This window comes from Equus quagga, chromosome 5, assembly GCF_021613505.1.
Source record: "Equus quagga isolate Etosha38 chromosome 5, UCLA_HA_Equagga_1.0, whole genome shotgun sequence".
NCBI classification, from domain to species: Eukaryota; Metazoa; Chordata; class Mammalia; order Perissodactyla; family Equidae; genus Equus; species Equus quagga.
Window position 1 is genome coordinate 130,781,665 of NC_060271.1, and position 23,468 is coordinate 130,805,132.

A 23,468-nucleotide genomic window follows, 5' to 3' on the forward strand; every position below is an offset into this window, starting at 1 on the left:
GTGAAGAATTTGGTGTGATAACTGAAAATCCAAAATGACATCCACTTCAATCAAGCAAATGGTAACAGCAAACATCCTCCTGCCAATCCTATGAGATAGATACAAATATTTTCATTACATCTGAGGAAACCAAGGATCAGACAGGTCGAGAGACTTGATCTGCATCACAGGTGGTGACGGACACAGGCGGGACTGGAACTCCAGTCTATCTGGCTTCAAATCGTGAGTGTGTTCTTTCCACCACGTTGTCTTTTCCCAGGTGGCAGGGGCAACTAAGTTAAGACGGGAACTTTAGCAGGAGTGGTATTGCTGGTGCTCTCGTAGTCGGTAATTACAAGCTGAAACAGCCATGACTTCAATACCATATTTAATTTTTGTAAATACTTGGCTTTTTTATTGCATATGAATAAAAATGCCCATTACACTAACCAGATACCTAGAATTAGAAAATAAGAAATTTTCAAACCACCAAAACATCTACTGGTATATAATTATTCACTGCCTACAGACTTTATATTTTTAAAATAGTCACACAGAGCAGGAATAATTAAGCTGGCATTATTACTTCCTTATTAGATCACCTTGTGTTTTAGTCACATGCTTAACGAATTTCCCTCCTGATTGAAACTAAAATGCCCACCAAGATTAGTTGGATTTCAGGGTCAATCATGGAAAAATATAAAATGTAAGTGGGGATTTTGATTAAACAAACCCAGAAATTGGCAGTGTACCACACCAGAAATTGGCACGCCGTCCTGGACAACCTACAAGGTAACAATGCGAGTTTCCTTTGATGCAATTGATTTGATGCAACTGCAAAGAAAGTCACGTCGAGATGGTAAATTGTCACTGCCTGATGCTGCCTCCCCTAAAATCAACCTGGAGAAATTACACAGCAACAGAAATACACATCAGAGGAACGAGCAACAGGAACAACGAGACCAAAAAGATCTGGAAAATTGAAGACTGGCTTAAGTGGTGCCTGGTGTCAAAAGCCGGCTCCCAAACATTACCTACACAACCCGTTGAGAAGACGAAGCTGAGTGTTTGCTTAGCACGGAAAGGGTACATCATCTCCCGAAGGTTTGGCAAGGTCTCAGAGGGGACAAGTCACCACTGTCAAAATTTACTGCGAATTGGAAGTGATTTAAGGTGAGTCTTTCAAATGGGAGAAAGCATGAATTGGGTGAGAGCCAAAACACAAAGGTCCGGGGTTATAGAAACAGCAAAGGGAGGACTCAGGCAAAGAATTCAAAGAATCTTAGGGTACAAACCGGCTCCTGATGTTTTCCATGGAAAAGTTGATGAGCATTTCTGGAAATTTCTGTAAGACCAATCAAGCAGTTACCTGGGCTGGAGATTCCTGGAAAAATAAAGTTGAGTTAATGAAGACAGAGGAAGAGCACAGCCACGTTAATGTAGACAGTAGGTGTGGTCCAGGCCTAGCGTGGGGTAGACATTTCCGTCCTCTCAGGTTGGAGTGGGGCTGGCGTTGGGGTGATGGAAGACACCACAGACGGTGATGAGAGGGTAGGTTAGGGGACTTTGCAGTTCTGCTCTGGCCGCTGTTCTGCCAGCCTTGGAACAGACATTGCTGGCTCCTGGTGTCTGTGACATAATCAGGGCACCACATGATCCCTGCTGGGGTGAGGATTGGAGGAGAACAGGTGAGGACAGACCACCCACTCTCGGGCTTCCCCTAAGCACCGACAGCATGGAGACCTGTGGAGAATGGCTCTTCCCAAGCTCCTGAGGGTCAGAGATATAATCCTGACCAGAGCAGCTCCCGGGAGGGAGACAACACACAGGAGTGATGCTCTGAGACCGGGCGCTCCACGTCCCAGGTTCTGCTGGAGAGCATGAATTCTTTCTCCTCCACTCCCACATTCTGCAGCTAGGCCTGTGGACTCAACTGACAAAAAACAGATCATAGGAGGAAAACCAACGTGGCCTGTGCATGGCGCATACACATGGGAGTACCCAGAGATGAGCATCTCAAAGAGGGGGTTAGAACTAGGGTCTATTTACCTAACTTAGGAGGGAAGGGGTGCTTAGGGAAAAGCAAATGACTTTTTGGAAAGATGAATGCTCCCTTAGGAGAACAGATGGAGCTACGAGAGTTTGTGACGATGTCTGCTTGGGGTCGTGCCGAGTCTAGAGGAGATTAGAGTTGCTCCCAGAAGAGGATTTATGACAATTGAGTTCTTTGAGGACACTGCTTTTAGGCAGGTAAGGGATTTCAGGAACTCAAATACTTTCAACTCAAAATAATTCTTATGTCAAATTTAGGGTGGCACATCCTTTCAGTTCCATCCCTGCCCTCATGTTAAACTCTGGGATGCACGCAGGCCTGGCCTTTGACATCACCACAGGGTCCTGGACTCAAAGGTCAAAGTAACCAGATTCCCGAGGAGGACGACCATTCTAAAATAAAGACAGCCAAAGAAACATCATTTACTGCCTGACACAAAATTATGGGAAAAGAAGGACAAAAAATGTAAAAGAAGATAATAATAAATATACTTCAGATTAAAAAAGCGGCAAAAATGAGAAAACATTCTTTTGAGAAGAAGAGAAGGGGCAGAGGACTTGCATAGACATTTCTCCAAAGAAGATGCAAAAATGGCCAACAAGCGCCCGGGAAGATGCTCAATAGCATTAGTCATTAGAGATATGTGCATCAAAACCACAGTGAGATATCACTTCACACCCATTGGGATGGCTGGCGTGGTGGGGCGGGGGGTGGGGCACAGAAAATAAGTGTGGACGAGGATGTGGAGAAATTGGAACTTTTGTGCATTGCTGATGGAAATGTAAAATGGCTGCTCTGGAAAATAGTACGTTGGTTCCTCAAAAAATTAATCATAGAATCACCACTTGATCCAGCATCTCCGCTTTTGAGTATATACCCAAAAGAATTGAAAGCCAGGACTCGGATATTAATACACCCATGTTCATAGCAGCATGATTCACAATAGCCAAAAGGTGAAAGCAACCCAAGTGTCGATCGACAGAAGGCGATAAACAAGATGTAGAATATACAACGGAATATGACTCAGACTTTAAAAGGAAGGAAATTCTGGCATAAGCTTCAGCGTGGCTGCCAGAAGGGGAGGGGCAATGGGATGTTTCATTTGGGGATGATGAAAACGTTCTGAGGATGAATGGTGGTGATGGCTGCACAATAATGTGAACATCCTTAGTGCTACCAAACTGTACGCTTAAAAATGGTTGTAATGGTAAACCTTATGTTATCTACATTTTACCGAGATTTTTAAAAGATGCCCCCATCCTTCTACCCGCATTGAGAACAAGACTCTACTGTGCCCGTAACTGAACACCCCTAGGAAGATGCCCATGTCCCCTCGAGGGCCCGCCCCAGGTCCTGGGACCACGGGGGACGGGATGGTTGCCTGGGAAGAGGCACAAGGGAACTTAGGGGAGTGACAAAAATGTTAAATATCTGATTGTGGTGATGGTTATGTGAGTGTCTAAATTTGTCCAAATTCATGGAAAGGTACATTTAGGTGCATTATTTTTATGTAAATTATACCTCAATAAAGTTAATTTTTTTAAAGAGGGATGAAACAAAATTGGCCAAATGTTAATTGTTGACACTGGCAATGGGTACACAGAAAATCATTATTCTATTCGGTCTACTTTCATTAGTATTTGAAAATTACCATAATAAAAAGTTTTTAAACATCAAAATACGCATCATCTAACTTCCCTTCCTCAACCACCCACAAAGGCTCACCCCTGTGGGACGCAGGAGTAAGGGCGGTGACCTCTGACATTTGCACATTCTTTACAACACTCGATTCACAAGCTTTAACTCATCATTCTCACGAGAATCCAGGGCAGCCATAAATTATCATCCCACTCTTGCGTGGGAACTCTAAAGGACCAGGAGAAAGTGACTTGCCCAAGATCTCACAGGCTGGGCAGCGAGGCTGGGACCCCAGCCCAAGCCTGCTGGCTGGAGGCAGGTGTTGCTCCCACAGCACCTGCCACGAGGTCCCAGGGCTGTGGGCACGGCCCTCACTCATTGGGACTTGTGCCTGGCACAGCACCTTTGCAGGCTCTCCTGAGGAAGTTCAAAAAGACCTTCCAGCAGGGCAAGTCTGACCCAGATTAGCAACTGGGGTTTGGAGTTAATTGCCTGTTAGTCACCATGGTTATGTCTTATTCAGTTCCCCTTGAGGCCGGAATAAGAAGCTGTTACAGCGGGAGGAAAACACCCCAGGCAGGGCCAGAAATGTTCCCCAGCTGTGTGCAGAACACCTCGATCGTCTGCAGTTTCTGAGAAGGACTTTACACAGAAATAGTCACCAATGTGCAAAAGGAACACCATTTCCTGGCATCCTGAGCCACGAGCCACATGTCCGGAGGAGTCACTCTTTGGAAGAAACCAGGAGCACACTGGCCCTCCCTCCACCTGTCTCATAAAGTGGTGGAGGAGTAGATGAGTTAACCCCTGGAACAGGCTTAAAATAATAGCTGGCTCCCGGTAAACCTGCAATATTTTAATTAATATGACTGTTTCAAATATCTTCACAGAGCTTATTTCAAACATTATTTTGATTTCTTGTTTAATATAGAATTTAATTGCAGATCTCTTGTCTTGATTCTTCAGAAACTTACTCATCTAGAGCACAGATGAGAGCAAAAGGCCTCAGAGCACCCCCAGAAGCTGTCAGGAAGCTGCCCTTACACTGTGGTCTTTACGTTTCACTGAAATCAGAGGACCTTGGTTCACACCCCAGGTCTACCGTTGTGAGCAGCGTGGCCTCAGTGGGGTGAGTTAGAACCTCCTGAAGCCTCAGCTTGCACACGTGGAAGGGTGAGCTGCACCCTGGCCTCAGAGCTTTGCATTTTGATGTGTAGCGTGTCGGTGGGAGGGCAGTGGTGTTTGCCTTGATCAGAGACTTGAGCTTGCTCAGTTTAGCACATACACTCACACTCATAGACGCAGTGTCTCGGGCATCAGGAAGGGCCTGGCTGGATAATCAGATGGAGCCAGCTGGTCTCACCCCCGGAGAGCAGCTCCTGTGGGCCGTCCACATCAAGGCCTGAAGACCTTCTTGAACCAAGAGGACAGGCTGCCGGGCGGGCCCAGGTACCGCCAGGGAAGGCTCTCGCATCACTAGAGGCATCTGGCAGGCGCTCACGCACCAGGGAACACAACACGGCCCTCAACACGGGGTTTCGCGAGACCCACTCTCTGCCCCTCCGTTCTTGGGTGACTTCCTGAGACCAGCACCCAATCTTCAAGGGCCCTCTGGCTACCTTCTCTAACCACCAGAACTCTCTCTCACCTTTATTCCTCACACGAGCCTATACTGTCCCCACCTCCCCGCCAAAATCTTGCTTTTTCACAGTAATCTTAGTGGCCCATTAAGCCCAGAGCAACTGAGATATTGGTTCCTCTTTCTTCCAGGCCAGGGAGAGCTGAATTTCTTGGCTATGTTATAAGGCAGGGGATAATTACATCCCATCTTTCTAGAACAGCAAAGAAAAGATTTTCTTTAAGTTTCATATTAAAACAGGCTGAACGTCTATATTCTGCCATTATTTCAATTCGTCACCTTTTTTTGAGTGCCCACCGCGTGCTTGTTCCGGGCCCTGAGGCTCTGAGAAGGGAGCTGTGGCCTCTGCCTTGAGATTCTGGCAAACCAGTGAGGTGCTAAGACGACCGCCCTCTGGTGAGGGAGCCAGTGAACAGTTAGGGTGGCAGCAAGCAAGGAGTGCGGAAAGACCTCCGACAGCAGCCTGGGGCCAGGACCCTACCACGTGCCAGGGCAGTCGTTTGAGTATCAGGCTTTGGGATGGGCAGAAATGGGACTGGAGAAAGAGCAGAGTGTTCTACGAGCAATCTGGTGGAAGAGAGGACATCAGGGGGATCTGGAACCAGCTTGTGCTTTGGGGCCACTTCTGGGGAGCCCATTTGGCCAGGCTGAGGCAGGGGTGGATAGGAGGACTTAGAAAGAAGCAGGGTCCAAAGTGCTGTGGCAGTCCCAGGAAGCAGGGTTCCCTTCAACTCACAGGGTCAGCCCAGTGCTCCCTCGAGACTTTGAATTCCAGCAATGGCACCCAAGATTGGGCCAGACCCAGGTGGCCTGACCAAGAATGCGTGAAGGCAACGCATCCTCCTGGCCAGCAGCAAGCTGCTACCTGAGGCCCCTGAGAGTGTAAGTGGAGGCAGTGATTTGGGCACAGAGCAGCTGACAGACGATGGGTGGAACACTCTTGTCTCCAGTGGGTAGCTCAGAGCATCCTTCATCTCTGTATCCCCAGGGCACAGGCAGGGACCCTCTAAGAGTCTGCCGGTTGGACCAGTTTCTGGCATTCTGTCTTTAACCCATGGTCACCTCATAAGAGGCTCCTCTCCCTTTCTCTTTCAGTTCCCACCTCTCAGAGGTCTGGCCTGAGCTCCCAGCTGCCAAGCCTGGATAGATATAAGGTGTTTCTTTGTGTGCTTGCTTTCTTGTGTTTCTTCCTTGCATCATCCCAAAAAGGATCTGAGATAATATTCCACAATACTAGGGAGATGAAAAGTGGGGACATTTAAAAATCAGGGCACTGGAAGTCAGTTTGGCTTTCTCTCACAAATTAAACACACACTTCCCACACGACCCAGCAATCACGCTCCTTGCTATTTATCCAAATGAGTCGAAAACGTCCACACAAAAACATCTTTATTCACAATCGCTAAAACTTAGAAGCAACCAAGATATCCTTCAACAGGTGACGGATAACTAAACTGTGGTACACCCAGACAATGGAATGTTATTCAGGGCTAAAAAGAAATGAGCTATGAAGCCATAAAAAGACACGGAGGAAGTTTAAAGGCATATTCCCAAGTGAGAGAAGCCAATCTGAAAAAGCGATTACTGTATGATTCCAACTATATGGCGTTCTGTAAAAGGCAAAACTATGGAGACAGTGAAAAGATCAGTGGTTGCCAGAGTTTATGGGGAGGGAGGGGTGAACGGGGCAGAGCACAGAGGCCTTTTAGGGCAGTGAAACCATTCTGTATGATACTATAATGGTGGATGTATATCATTATACATTTGTCAACACCCACGGAATGTAAAACGCCAAGAGTGAACCATAAACTATGGACTTCGGGTGATTATGACACGTCCACGTACGTTCGTCAGTCGTAACAAATGTACCCTCTGGTGGGGAACGTCGATAACGGAGGATGCTGTGCACGTATAGGGACAGGCGGTGTATGGGAATTGCCTGTACCATCCCCTCAACTTTCCTGTGAGCCTAAAGTTACTCTAAAAAATGAAATCTATTTTTTTTAAAAAGCTGGGCAAAGACAAATACAGGTAAAGCAGAAAGAGAATGCCTGAGGGAAAGTTAATGCGTGCATACTCAGTTACGAAATCAGGGCAGAGATTCCTAAGAGCAAAACAGAGAAACCCAGTCAGTTAACATCTACTGCTACATGCCCAGTGAAATAACCAAGTTCTATACGCATCCCCATGTACAGATCTCAAAATACGGAAGGTTGAGCAGAGAAGCAAGTTCAAAACATTGTCAACCATATAATACGTAAAATTGTAAACATACTCCATGATACTGCATATTGCTTACGGAAGCAGACAGTACAAACTATGAAATCACAGCATGGATGCATCCAGAATTCACAACAACGGTTTCCTCTAAGGAGATATGAGGGGGAACAGAAGGGGCTTCAATTTTATCTGTAGTGTTTTATGTCAGAAAAACAAGCAAACGAAAAGGTCTGAAGTATACACGAAAACATGGTAATATCTGTTCACTGGGGTGTCAGGAACCTGAAAATCATATCATCTTTTGAAGTTTTCTGTATTTTTAAGTGTTCAAAACAACAATTTCTAACCTCACAAATTACCACAATAAAAATATTCGCCACATCCGAAATGGCAAAAATCAAACAAGCCAGTCAGAAAATTGCTCTTCCTGGGGAAAATGTCTCCCCAGGCGCTTGTAGACATTCACACTGATTTGCTCAGGAAACTCACCCCCTCTCTTGCCTAAAGAAAGTCCTGGTCCCCTTCAGGTTGTTCTTTATTCCACAGCAATTGCCACGGCTACTCTGTGCCAGGCACAATGCCAGCGACACGACCTTTCTAGACTTTGGGTCCCAGCACTGTCAGATACTGTACTTGTAGCCCCCATGACATGCCGCGCTAGCCCACGTCTGTGTCTTTTGCAGAGGCTGCTCCAGTGGTGAGAAACATCTTTCCACAACTTCCACCAGGCTGACTCTCTCGTGCTACAAGACCCAGCTCGGGCATCACCTCCTCCAGGAAGTCTCTCCTGATTGCCCCATGCTGGGTTAGGTGCCCCTCATCCTGGTTTCTTCCCTCTAGTTTGTTGCATTTCCTCCAAGGAACCTGTTTACTAGGTTATCTCCTCCACTCAGCCACGGGACCTCAGAGGAAGAGACTGGACTTTCCTCATCCTTGCATCTCCTGAGCCCGGCACACAGTAGCCCCTCAGTACTCACCCATAGAAGTGAACTCGAGAGAGAGATGCCTGAGAGCAGCCCCTGCCTCAGAGGCCAGCACACCGCCGGCTATCTGCTTGGAGACGATATTAACAGAACACGGATTGCACATGGGGTGGCTGAGCGCTCTCCTCGAGGCGTGCAAGGGAGCTTCCACCAGGGGAACTGCAGCCTGGGAGGTCTAATGCCACCCCTCCCCACGCCATTTTCCGTGCATCTTTACAGGCTGGTGCAAGTGAGCTGTGGGTGGAATCAGCCACCACTGATGCCGGGAAGACCCCCAGCAGGAGGGAAAGGCAGGCACCGCCGCTGTTGTCTCGGGGGAGCATACAATCCCACAGAGACGTCTTAAGAACATTTAGTGACGTTTGATTTAAAAGGTGGGGAAGAACAACTCGCAGCTCGTCTTCCCTGCTGGGACCCCAGTCTTATCCTGTTCCCTCTCGGGTGAACTTCGAATTCGGGCAGGTGACCCTGGCAGAGCACTTAAGCTCTAGCAGCGTAATGAGTGCCTGTCATCGACTACCTGGAAGTGCAGAGGAAAGGGGGGTAATTTTTAACAATCTCCTGAGTGTTTCTGAGTAGGAAATTGGCTGACAAACCCATGCAGACATTCTAGAACACCGAGTTCTTGTATAATTTGGTCTCGCGTTCTAGACCTTATCCCTGTGGAGAATGCACCGTTGCTAGGATACGACCAATGAGTAAACACTCCGACCTTCTATTATTGCTTCATGAAATCCCCGCCTCTGTCGCTTCGTTGCGACTGCTCTGCTAAGGGCGCCTGTGACTCCTAACTGTTCTAATGGACCCCCTAGTCCATCCCTTCCCAGACCTGTCACCCATGGGCTTGGGAGTTTATCTCTGTAGCCTCCGGAACATTCCTTGTGCCTCTCTGCTCCTTCCCGTGTCTCTCCTCTCAGCCTGTCCCTTAAATATGGCTGATCCCCAGCCCCCACCACCAGGGCCAGGGCCTGGTGGGCCAGGAGGGACTCAGGCAGCAACACGGAAGGAGTCCCTGACTCTCGAGGCTGCAAGATGCAGGGCCAACGCTGAGAGGAAGCCGCCTGCAGGTTTGCACCCCAGGCCCCTGGCTCGCCTCTACCCTCTGATGTCCTCTCCCCGGGTACTCTGCGTAGGCTGCCCCGTCAGCTCACAGGCCTCACCTCCCACACCCACTGGGCGCCACCCAGAGCTTCTCCCTGGCCTCAGGCCCATGCATCCAACTTCCCTCTGGATGTCTCCACCCAGATGCCCCCAGCTCCTCCACAGCAAGCCTCCTCATCCTCCCAGGAAACTGATCCTCCATACTTCAGTTCCCAAGGTAGAGCAGCGGAAGTCATCCCCCACACACATCTCTATCACCTGGGCAGGCTGACTCTGCCTCCTAAGGTATTTCTCCAAATCATGGCTTCCTTGCCAGCCCCGCCACGACTGCTTAGACTGGAGCTTCATCTCTCTCCCCTGGACGGTTGCAATCATCGCCCGGTCGCTCTCCCTGCCTCCAGAGGGATGACCACCTGCTGCAGTCAACATCCTCGTGCACAGGAATCCATGTGCAGAATGAATTCCCCTTCACTGGAGGACAATTTTTATCACAATTTATAAACGCACATGCCCTTCGACTCAGCAATCCCATTTCAGGGGATTCGTCCTATGCACACATTCCTATGTGTGAGGATGTTAATCCCAGGGTTGTTTGTAATAGCAAGAAATTGGAAACAGGCTCCATGCTCACCCATAGGGAAAATACTGAATACAATGTGCTGGATGTATGGAACGTCTCACAGCCAACAAAGAGACCGAGGCAGCTCTCTATGTTCTAACACAGAATGACGTAGATGGCGAATAAACAGAAAGCAGGAGGTGATCAGAGTGTATGACGTGATACTGCTGTGCTGAAAGCGGGATGTGTACATATATGCCCTTACATGCGGACTCTCTCTGGAATAAAACCCTAAAACGGAGACAGTGATTGCTTTTGAGAATGGGAACCGACGGAGAAGAGTGAAAGCAGACTTACCTGTCACTGCGCAGTTTTCACCATCTGAATTCTTTATACTGAGCGTGTTTTATCTTTTCCAATAAAAATACGTGCCACCCGTCTTTCCCACTGCAGCCAGCGACCTTTCTGAACTGCAAATCTGCTCCCGTCACACCCCGACTTCAGATTCCTCAGGAGCTCTCTAGCACAGGGTGTCTGGGACCGTCACAGTTTGTGCCTGTTATAGAGCAATTAACACCTGTTAATTATTTGTCGCACCTTTTCACTCTCAAAAGTATCCTGGGATGGATGACAAATTATATTCTCACTCCATCGGTGTCCTTAAAGGTATAGTCCACCCTCCTTAGCTCTCATCGCGAGCTAAGACCCATCTTGCATGACCCTGCCTGGCTCTCTAAACTCCAGAGACTCTGAACCACTTAGATCTCCCCTGCACACAAGCTGTTTCTAGCCTTCAGGCCGTGCTCCTGCTGTACCTTCTGCTGGGAACGGCTAGCAGACCCACCCAGGCCCTGGCACAGCCAGCCCCTGATCCTTCAAGACCGGGCCATGGCCCCCTCCCCATCGCTGCGCTGCTCTGAGACCCCGCCCAGAGCTCGAAGCCTCCAGCGCCCAGTGAACCTTTATGTGCCTGATTTCTCTCCTATTCTTGAGGGCCAGAACTGCATCCTGTTTGGAAGGGAAGAGAAAAGTAATGCACTAAATTTGAGCCCAGGTCCAGAGTCAGGAGCACTTAGCTTTGAATCCGGGGGTCTGCTACTAATTAGCTGTGCAACCTTGGACCAGTTACTTAAACTCCCTGAGCTTTCCTTTCTTCGTCTGTTTTCCACTCCACCTTCTACTTTTTTATTTTTTTTGAGATCTATGAATGCAAATGCACGTAGGACGAGCTAGGATTTTTACCTGGTGTAGCAAACATGTTACTGATCGGGTTTCTCTACGTGCTCCTAGGAATCTCTGCCCTGACCTTGTCACTGAGTTTGCACTCACTTCCCCTCGGGCATCCTCTTCCTACTTTACCTGTGTCTGTCATCACCCCGACCTTTTAACTTACCCACTTTCGGTTCATATCTCAAGCCCTTTGGGGGAGGAGCAGGGAGCATACATAAGCAAGAAAGCCCACTAACAAGCACCAGGCCAGACCCCAAGGGGTGAAGAACCGAAAGCGAAGGGGGCCTGTCAGGAGGTGAACGGGCATCGAAAACAGACTGCCAGAAACTGCTAGAACTGAGTCTCCCCTACAGCGCTGCAGTGTGGTTGTTCCACACCCCTGAGCCTCAGTTTCCTCACCTGTAATATGGGGACAGCAATAGTGCCCACTTCACAGAGTTGTTGTAAAGATGAACTAATTCACGAAATACCTTACTACAGTGACTGGCACGTAGTATGTCCAATAAACGTTGGTGACACATGACTGATGAATCCAGGATCTGGAAGGACTCTCAGAGCTCCCCTAGAGAGAAGCAATCCCCTCACCCAGGGCTCAGAGAGGACAAGTTCCTTCCCCGGAGGCTGGACAACTGGAAACCTTCAATGCAAGTGCTGGCCCCAGCGCTCCTGGCCGTCTCCGTGCTGTTCCCAGTGCCTCGAGGAAGATCACCTCCCCTCCTGCCTGCCCGGAAGACAGGACAGCGGACCCCAGCTGGCACGAGGCCGGGTTCTGTCCATATGGGACAGCTGCCAGCCACTTCCCCAGCCCACTGTCAAGAAGCCAAAAGAGGAGGCGACCTGAGGGCGGATGCTCAGGGACGTCTCCAGCTCACTTCTCAAAAGAGGAAACCTTCCATCAGAGGCAGAGAGATTTTGGAGCGGTAATTGAGAGTCAATTATAAACCGGCTGTACCCCCCCAGAGGTGAATTCTCCCCTCACACAGCCCCAGGCGGCCTGTGTGCACGGTCAGGGGCATCCTCGGGGCCGAAAAGGCAGTGCTGTAACATGGAGCTGGCAGGGCCATTTCCCGAGTAGGGGCCTGTGCTCAGGCCATGCAGGCCCTGGGGCTGGGGGTACAGAAGGCAGTGTCCCCATGGCCAGGACCCACGTGGTCAGCAGACGGATGTTGCCCCTATGGACTCACCCGTGCAGCAGGGGTGATAATAACCACGTGGATTAAGAAGACAGAGACGACTTGAGACACTTACTTGGATAAGTAGGATAGGGTTTCACCCCTGTCACAGTCCTTTTTAAATGCTGTCTTGCAACATCACGGAACTTTGAACAACTGCTCAGGAGGCACAAACTCTTGGCCCTCACACAACTGCCCACCTTTCTTTCTACCACCTGTGCCAGTTGTCAGTTTACTGTCTCTCAGCTCCAAACTCACCCTTTTTGCCCTGCTTTGGGGTACCGCCGGGGGACCCTGTAAACAGTTCCCATTGCCAGCTGGTGCACTGTTAGGCTTTGTCCATAGAGGATGCTGGAGGGATGCCGCAAGGCTGCCCAGAGCAAAGGGCTTCTCTCCCCACTTCCACACGTGTTTATTCCTCCCAGGACTCAGCTGCCAACAGGGTGGATTGGCAGGGATTGTGGTGGCACTCATTCTCGGGCAAATCTCCCCACCACCCAGTGAGCCGCTTCCATGAACTAGCTCCAGCCTCCACTCTCTAATAAGTTATTCAGCTTATTACAGACCACTCCGGCCGGTTCTATAGACCACTCTGGCCCCCATTCTGGCAAGTATTCTCACCACTAGCAGGTCTGTGTTCCAGCAGAGGCCACGCCCTCTCCTGAGGGTCTGAGTCTCACCTGTGGCCGCTCCAAGTCCTCAGTCCCTTCCTTGTTTACTCCCCTTCAGCCCTAGAGGTGGCAGTGGCTTCCTGTGCCCGCTGTTCCTCTGTGCCTTTGAGTATCTTCTGGCTTTTCAGGAGTTAACGCCCTGTATTAGCGTCCTAGGGCTGCCATAACAAACTGGTGCCTTCAAACAGCAGAAACTTATTCTCTCACAGTTCCGGAGGCTAGCAGTCCGAGACCAAGGTGTTGACAGGTTTGCTCCTCACGGAGGCTGTGAGGGAGCAGCCGTCCCACGCCCGTCTCTCAGCTTCCAGTGTCGTCCGCACTCCGTAGCATTCCTTGTCTTGCAGCTGCATCGCTCCAACCCCTGCCTCTGTCGCCACATGGCCCTCTCCCGGTGTCTGTGTTCAAATCTCTCTCCTCCTGTAAGGACACCCGTCAAAGTGGATTAGGGCCCACCCTAACGACCTCCTTTTAACTCAGTTACATCTGCAAAGACGCTGTTTCCCCATAAGGCCACGTTCACAGGTACCAGAGGCCAGGGCTCCAGCAGATCTTTTTGGGGGACACAATTCAACCTATACCAGCACCTTTTGCTGGTTCATCATTCTTTTTATTATATTTCCCCTGTGCAAATGCCTGGGGTGGTCCTGTCTCCTGTGGTGCCTGACTGACCTGACCCACCGTCCTTACTCTTGTCTCTACCCCTCCAGCACCAAACCCACTCTCTGCCTCCACGCTCACCGCCTGCAGCCTCATCCACATTGCAGCAGATAAGACCGTGTCACTGTGCTGCTGAAGACCCTCCAGACACTTCCCAACCAGGAGGAAATCCACATTCTGCCCCAGGGTAGGCTGCCCTCACTCCTCCTGTACCCACAACACTCCTCCCTCACTCATCAGGCTCCAAGCCCACCAGCCTTGGTTTGTGCCTTGAATGCGCCAACGTCATTTCCATCCCTGGGCCTTTGCTGGTGCTGGTCCATGGGCTGGGCCTGCTGTATTCCCCCAAGATGTTTTCCTGCTGCCTCCTTGTCATTCAGGCCTCTGCTCAGCGTCTGCTGCCAGGAGGGCCCCCCCTGACCAACTATAGCAGCCCTCCCAGTCACCCTCTGCCACGTGGCCCCATTTGATAGTCCTCCCGAGAGCACCCATGCCTAACATCATTGCAGTTGCTTGTTCTGTGTCTGCTGGCTGCTCCACCCTCGGCGAAATGCAACCCCTGAGACCAGGACTCTGGCTTTGTACTGTCCTACCTTCCCTGGCACTGAGAACAGTGACCGGCACACAGCAGGCGCTCAATAAATATTTGATGACTGACTATGGACATTTTAGAGTTTATTACAAAAAGAATCTGAGGAATATTGTTGTTACTCACCCAGTGTTTTCAAAAATCAGATTTTTAAAAATAACCACCTGAAAGAAACTCTGCATTGTGTAGGTTTTCTTCTTAAAATTCAGCACCTTTGTTCTCTCCCATTGGTGTTCTGGAAAATGCTGCTGACTGGGGTCACGTACTGTCAGACGCGTTAGTGACCCTGTGTGACTTACGGCATAGAAAATGCTGGTTCTGCAAAGCTGGACTTCCACACTGGCCTCTCCAGAAGCAGAGTCAGAAACCGGAAGGTTCTCTGAGTACAGGTCCTGGTTTCTGAGGAGAGCACAGTCAAGCGTAGAGAAGGTGCACCTGTGGGTTGTGGTTAGGGCTTCCTTTCTGATTTGGCAGCTGCTGTGTCCTTGGACCACACCCTTAGCCTCGGTCAGTCACAGGTGTCCCCCTGGAATGAGTCCACATTCTCCATCTGGGCTGGGTAACGAGACTCTGCTTTGAGAGGAGTGTGTCCTGCTGAGAAATCACCCATAATCTCGCAGTATTCTGGGCTGGGATAAACTCACGGCCAAGTAAGCTGTTTTAAACCAATGTACCCATTAAGAGAACAATCTTGATGGAATTAGCATTTGCTTAAACTCCTGGAACTGTTCACAAGATAGAAACCTATAAATGATTACAGCAAATTGCATGGAGCCTGCTTCCTGGGAGCCCCACCCCGACTGGCCCCCTGCATGAAGCCTGGGAAGTTTCCCCAAGGAGCGTCCTTGCTGGAGCCTCTAGGAGAATCTACATGCCTCAGCTTACAGGTCAGATCGCAGCAAAGGCAGATCTCAGAGATTCCATCCCTGCCTTCTCCTCTTTGGGAAATCAAGAGATGTGCCTCAGAGTGGTGGGAGAGCAGCCAGCTCTGAGCAAAAGGACCCCCGTGTGGACCTCAGCACCCACCTTCACGTGAACTTTCTGAGGCACCACTGTTCCTCTGTGAAACGGGGGTTGTAACCCCCACCCTCTAGGAGCACAGGGATTAGCGACACCATATGTAAAGTGCCTGGCACTGAGTGGGCTGCAATAAATGGCGTTATTGGGTCATTATCTTTAGGGCGTGCTGAGTAGGGGGATCTACGCCACAGACCCAGGGCATCTCCCAGCATCCAATCAGAGCCCCTTCAGCCCACTCCCTGTCCATGGGCCCCTTGCCCTCCACAATTCCATTCCTAGAATCATGTCTGCTCCTAGAATGCAAGGCCTGCACGGCAGTCCAGGTTGTTCTCAGCTGCCTCCCTAGTACCTAGAACGTGCCAGTGCATGCTGGGACCTCCATAAACATTTGTTGAATGAACATATGAGTGAATGAGCACCCTCTTAGCTAACATGCCACAGCCTCTCACCTTGACAATGTTCTGGGGACACTCAGACGTCAGCCCTGGACCCCGCCATTCCAGGATCCATGCCAGTCTCTGCAGATGGTTCCGTGACCACCTCCCCGCACCTGGCCTCAGGGGGTGGGAGGGAGGGAACACACAGGGTGCATGCATGACCTCTCCAGAGCAGCCCTTACACCGCCTCTGCTCCTCCAAACCCGCAGCCCTTCCGAATGCTCCCTGGAGGTGACAACGGCTGGTGCTGGCAACACAGGTTTGGCGACCTGCAGAGACGGCCTCTCCAACACCTTGCACTTCATTCAGGGGCCTCAGCTGAAACTCAGACAGAAAAGAACAATTTTAAACATCCCATTGCACAGATACAGAAATAGCATAAAATAAAATGCAAAATGCATATGATTTCCAAGACAAAATGCAAGCCTTCAAAGGTATTTCTTGTTCACTATTCGAGCTCGGCCCCCTGTCCCACTTGCACGTGCTGTGGTGTCATGAGGCAGCACGAGTTCACACACCCTGCCCCCGACAGTCAAATCCCAGGTCGGCCCCTCGGTAGCTGGGAGTCCTTGCACAAGTTCTGTAACTGGATTGTGCCTGGGCTACCGTGCCTGTAAAACGGGGACAACAGTACCTGCCCCACCAGGTCATCAGGAGGATTAAATGAGACTGCATTTGTCAGGTGCGTCCGTGTATGCTTTGTGCACTGTGCAAGCGTTTGTTAAATCACCGTCGCTGTCCCGACTTTCTGTCCCACCCTCGCTCTGGCTTCATCTTAGTTTTTTCCTCCACTCATTTTGATTTCTCTCTGACTTCCTCACTTTTTTTAATCTTGTCACATTGAATTATCTTTGCAAACTGCCTCAAATACTTTTGGGAACTAAGCAGGGTATGAATAAATAATATTCTTTGTGCTCTCCTTTCCCTGTCATTCTTGTTGGCTATCGAGTAAGTCTTTGTGAGAATGTCAGTCCTGGGAAGGGGCTGTGTCCACCTTGGGGAGCAGTGTCCCTCGCAGCCAGCACGCTGGTGGCGGTACCAATGGAAGTGGGGGAGGGGGGTGGGAGAGGGGGACAGTAAGAGCAGAGGCAAGAGACAGAGCCAGGTTCTTAATCCTGTTGCCTGTAGAAGATTCTCCTCTCGGCACCAAACCTGGGAAGACTTGGTGTTCTGTTGTTTAAGGGAGGTAGGATTTCCTTCTTGCAAGTGGGACATATCGTTATTAACCACCATTAACCTTTAAAGATGGGAAAATTGAGTCTCAGGGGAGGAACAGGACCCAGTGGGCTAGTCCCAGGGTCCCAAGCCCTGCCTGCCACACCGAGGGGTTCTATGAAGACACATGTATCCTCCCTGTTACATGAAGTCAGCCACTTCTTTCTTCCTCTCTTTTTAAATCCTCATAAAACACAAGTGGAAATACAAAAGGCACAGTATTAAGAAAACGTTCTGCAATTAGATAGTGACGGCTATTACACAACCTCGTGAATGCACTAAAAACCACTGAATTGGACACTTTAAAAGGGTGGGTTTTATGGCGTATGAATTATATCTCAATTTTTTTTTTAAAAAAAAAACCTACAAGAAGGTTCATTTAAAACTGCGGAGCCCAAAAGCCCCAGTTCTACTCCAGACAAGGATGCTGCAGGCCTGATGTCGCGACAGCGTCCATGGCTACAGTCTTAGGATGAGAGTGGCTTATGGAGAGTGACCGTCTGTAATGGAACTTACAGGGGCCTTGGCTCATATTCGCTCCCTGGGAGAAGAGGGCTAGCCTCCTCCCTCCCACTCCATTAGTGATCACAGTAATTTTAATTTATCAAAGAGCTGAATCGAAGAGTTTAATGGTTTAATGAGTTCTTAGCGCAGGGGAAGAGTCTGGTATTCGGTTACCGAAAAGATGCAACTCTCCCTCCCCGAGGGCAGCAGCCCTGGCGCGGGTGCAGCTGAGCTGGGTCAAGGCATCCTTCTTTCAGGCCCTGATTCGAAGGTTCCCTCTGCAGTAAGAGCAGATGATTTCTCCGTCCCCATACTCCAGAGAGGTTCAGTTTTGAGAAGCGGAGGACTCCCTCCTAGTCTAGCCTAACGTCTCCTCCAGGCGCCTCAGTCCTAGATTTAAAGTCTTCAAAGCCCCAGGCATTTCTCTTCTACCCCTGAGTCCGGAGGACGACATTCAGCCAACAGTGTCAAAGCCTCCACATCCCAGATGTGGATGCACTCCAGGGCCTTCTGGTGTCCACACGGCTCCCAAACACTCTCCCTGTGTGTTAGCTCCCGGGGCTGCAGCAACAAAGTACCACACATCGAGTGGCTTAAACAGCAGAGATCCATCATCTGACAGCTCTGGAGGCTGGAAGCCTGAGATCAAGGTGTCAGCAGGGTTGCTTCCTGCTGAGCATCCCTTTTTATAAGGATGTAGTCATATCAGAACATTACCATATTCCACTATGACCTCCTCTTAACTAATTACATCTGCAATGACCCTATTTCCAAACAGGGCCACATTCTGAGGTCCTGGGGGTTAGGACTTCAACATATGAATTGGGCGACACAACTCAACCCACAACACCCTGCTTGTGGGTTCCTGTTCTCAACCCCAAAATGCACTGGATCACAGGGCTGACCTCCAGAGGTCCCCTCTGCCATCACTGTGGGGACCTCAAGTCTGTCTCACCTCTCAGTGGCAAGCAGGACCCAAGAGGGGCACCCTGTTCCCTTCATGAGGAAAAGTCTCAGGATAACTTATACAGTGGGGAGCCCCCTCTCCAAATCCCAGATGTGGGGTGCTGCTTCGTGCTTTTGCCCTCCCTCACTGTGAGAATTAGACAAGGTAAGGCAGCAGGCAAGATTTTCTTTCAGCTACTGTCGTCATTGTCCATACTGACAAACGGCCGTTGTCATTTGCTGCAGAACTCGGAGAAGTTCTGTCACAGAGAATCCACCGAAATGGGAGGGAGCAGGCCAAGGATCCAGCAGCAGGGTTCCCTCAGTTGGCCCGTGGTTCATAGGGTCATCGCAGGCGGGGCAGGCCTTACAGGTTCCAGTCGTTGCTGCAGCCTGGACTTCCGAAGGCTGCCGCTCCCGCCCCACCAGACAGCTGAGAGGAGGCGAAGCTCAGAGTGAAACCCAGGCCAGCGCCCCGCACCAGTCTCCCCACGGGTCCGAGACACGTGCATTTCCTTTACTGACACATTTTGTTGCTTTCACAGAAATGAATTTCAACGCACTTAGGATCCCTGCTTCTGCTTCCGCCGCCTCCCGCCTCCAAGGCCTGGAGCGCGGGCGCCAGCGCCTGCCTGCAGCGACACCTGGTGGCCGCCTCCGCCTCGCCCGGCTCCCGGCGGCTCCCACCAGGCGGGCTGAGAGCGCCCACGCGGACGGAAGCCCCAGAACGAGCCTAGTCAATGGTCGGAAAATGCATCCGCGCTGATTCATTGCTAGTCAATTATAGTCAGGAACACACCTGGGTATGTCGCCGCCCCAGTCGCTTTCCAGCCCTGTGACCCTGGGGCGTCCCAGAACCTCTCCATCTCACATCTAAAATAAAAACAACGCTTCAGCAGCAGAGGCTGCTTGTGAGGCTTCCTGAGAGAATCAGAGTGCCAAATGGAAGCTGGCCGGGAAGGAGCACCCGATGCACAGGGAAGTGCTGGTGATTGCTCTGTTGGTGCCCGCTCCCTCCTCAGATGCTCAGACCCCTAAACACACCTGTAGATTCATTCATTGAACAAACATTTTCTGAATGTCCATGCGTGCTGGAGCTAAATGTCCAAAGGGAAGGAAGAGACCTACCTCTTTGTGTTTGTAACAAAGAACCCAACTCCCCCAGGCCACGGGGGCCCCAATCCTTCATCCAGACAACAACTGTTTACCAAGCACCTCGTCAGTCCAGACCTGGTGCTCAGGGCCCAATGAGACCCCACCCCGAGTCTGGAGGGGCAAGGAGAAAGTGGATGCGTGGGGCGATACCACAGGGTGGCGCCTGCCAGAGGTCTGTACTGGCCCCAGGGAGCCTCTCAGAGGAGGAAGGATACAAATTGAGAAGGTTCCAGAATGTTCCCTCTGCACTGAGAGTCCTTTTCTCTCCCAAGCGCACTGCTGCGGGCAGCATCTGTGGCCCACATAGAAATAGAGCTTCCCTTTGATTCAGTTCGAGAATTTTACCTTTTTAATCTCTGCTCAGAAGTGGAGCCTGAATAGAGACTGAGTTGCTGCGTCTTTTTGAAATCATGCAGCTGCCATCGCCAGATAAAAGATAAAAATTCCCCCGGGGATTTTTCTTCAGATCTGCATTGTGCTCACTGTATAAGCTGTTAGGATTTTGTAACAGTATTTAGAAAATTCGTAATGCCGGGTTTAAATCTTCTTCAGAAGTTTGGGGGGTGGTGAAGGGAGATGAATTTATTTGAGAATCCCGTTTCCTGTGGCATCATCACAAGATAAGTGAAATGTAGAGAGGCTGGGCGAGGACAGGGAGAAAGGGAAGATTCTCCACTGTGAGAACCCACAGCTTCTAATAACCAGGTGCCGGCTGCACTCCAGGATCCAGGTGCCCAGACTCTCACTTCCAGACACTTTGTAGCTTCCAAGGCATGGGGACATCGTTTAACCTTTCTGGCCTCGATTTCCATATCCACTCATTTCATCAATATCATTGGAGAGCCCGCCGTGTGCCAGGTGCTTCGCCCTGGGAATGCACGTGAGCCTGAGTCTGCTGCCCTGCCCTGCAGGAGCTGCAACCTGTCATCAGTGTGAGAGGCTGCATCCCTCCTCAAGGGGCTTAAAAGGCCTTTGCCACGTACACTGGCATTCGGGAACTTCTGAGAAGGGGCTCAGAAATGTTCTGAGCAGACAGCCAGCCTGGTTCACCTGGCAGGAGTCAGGGAACAAGCCCCCTTCTGAGGGCTTGTGAGGTCCCAGGGCCCCTCCGCTTGCCTGTGATATTTATCACCCCCACTTAGGACTGATTGAAAACCCCCAGTGGGAGTGGGGCACATGTGAGCTTGCGGAAATAACAGTGGAGGAGAAGCCCAGAGAACTGCCTCCCAGCCATCCTGATCGCAGGAATTCCAGAGAGGGAGGAGGTGGTGGCAGCTGTGGAGAGCAGGGGGAGTGGAGGGGGAATGAGGGGGAGAGGGGAGAAGACCCTGAATCACACAGGAGCCAGCCTGGGCCACATCACGCCTGGGGGCCAAACTGACATCTGCCCGTCTGCAAAGCTGGCCTGACCACCAGGGGCTGGGCTGGAAGGGCTGCGGCCTAAGCTCTCCCTGCCACGTGGCCAGGACTCTGCGGGTGACCCTGCCCCAAGTGGATGAGGAGCGTGCTTTCTACTTGCCCTGCCTCGAGGGAATGGGGACCCTTGGCTTCTCTCCATACCCTAATGTCTCCTGGGTGCTCTCTCCCATCACGCCCACTACCATTCTCTCTCAACGCCCTTTAAGAAAAGTGACCCCAGAAGGCTGATATTCTGGGGGCCTCCAGGACTCTGGCTCCTCTGGGCCTGGAGCTCAGCGACAGGAGTAAGTTAGACTAACCCTGGCCTTGCTTACCCTCTGTCCCCAGCAGGTCCCTGGCCAGCCCACTTGGTCCTTACCAGCTCCTTTCCCTGTTTCTGTTGCAAGGCACATCCAGACCCCCAAGGCCATTGTCCCTCCTCTTGGGAAATGCCTTCCTCTGCCCTGGACCTGGCCTTCCGAGGCCTGGCCCCGGGAAGATGCTGCCCCAAACCAGGGTGCCACAGGAAGACTCAGCCAGGCCACAGGCGGGAGGTTGGGGCCAGCCGGTGACCAGAGGAAGCTGGTCTGCAAGCTCACCATGGCACCCACTTCTTACTGTAGACACTTTCTGAAGTACAACACACAAGCAGAACAGTGCACAAATCCTGAGGGTACAGCCCAAGTAACCAGCACAGCTCAGGAGCAGTCGTGACCCCTGGGGGCCCCTTGCAGTCACTGCCACACCAAGGACCACCGCGTGAAGCCCGGGATCAGCTCTGCCTGGCTTTGCCCTTGCAATGTATTCAGGCAGATCTGGACCTGTGTGGAGTTGCTGGGCCCTGAGCAGGCTGTGTGTGTTCGACTTGAATGCTGTCGATTGCAGGATTGTCGTCCTTCTCATTGTGCATCCCCAGAACCTGGGCTGTGCCTGGAATGCAGCGGGTGCTCAGTGAACACCTGTTGAGAAATGAGCTCCAACCAGGGTTGGGCTGGGAGAGTGGATAATGGGAATTATTTTCTTTCATATCATCAAAAATGTTTATAACATAGTTACACTGATTTACAATTTGAAAAAGATATTAACTCCTTTTTCCTTGCTGTGATATAAAACAAACAAAGGATAAAGCTTGGTTTTTGTTGGATCCTGCTTTTGTTGGCTCCTTGTTTTTTCCTGGATCCGCTGTTGCGGGTTTGGATCCTCAGGATGGGTACAGAGGACAGTGTTGGATGGCGCTGGAGTGTTGGGCTGGGCGAGGCCCAGTGGAGAACTTAGGTGCCACTGCGCATCAGCCTGCCCAACAGCCCCCCAGCCACCAGAGAGCCCCCCCACCGGCCCCACGGAACCATTGCGCGTGCTCCACCTCCAATTTGCCTTCTTGAAGCTGTAACCTAGGATTGGGGTCTTGGCTCTCAGCCTCAGCTCCACACACTCTCTCTTTGGTCTGTTGAGGGTGTGTCACAGGGTGTGGCCCAGTGCAGGGTCAATTCAGGAGGCTAAGCCTCTCCTTGTCTGGGTCCAGTCTCTGATTCAGGAGTGGGTGCAAATGCCCTCCACTTCTGTAAGCCACATAGAACACAGCTCCTCCGGGATGGCCGCTCCGCTCCTCTCCCTGTGCTCCCAGAGCACCTCGGTGCTGATGTCACCACACTGGGATGATCTCAGAGACCTAGGGGACCCTGGCTTGCTCCCCTCTCTGTCTCCAGTGCCCAGCAGAGAGCCTGGCACATGGAAGGGAGTGATGTTTGGGGTAGGGAAGGGAAATGACATTCACTCCCCATGGCTGGCTGCCCGGAGAAGTTCAACAGAGGGCCAGGATGGTGGCAGGTGGGAGAAGAGGACCATGACCAGGCACTGGTCTCCAGCTCAGAAACTCCATCATGTCAGACTCAGAGAGGGTCACAGACAAATGGGGATTCTGGGGTCAATTAACTCGTGTTCAGTGAGGGTCCAGTGACCAGATGACCTATGCCTGCCAGGCAACTGTCTTTGTTTGGGCTGCTTAACAAAAAATACCATAGACTGGATGACTTAGCAACAAAAAACACATTTATTTCTCATAGTTCTGGAACCTGGGGAGTCCAAGATGGAGGTGCCAGCAGATTCAGTTTCTGGGGAAGATGCACATCCTGGACTGCCGGCTTCTCACTCTAACCTCACATGGTGGAAGGGCAAAGTAGCTTTCTGCGATCTCTTTTATAAAGGCGCTAATCCCACTCCTGAGAGCTCCACCCTCACGTCCCTGATCATCTCTCAAAGGCTCCACTTCCAAATGCCATCACATCGGGCATTAAGTTTCAACA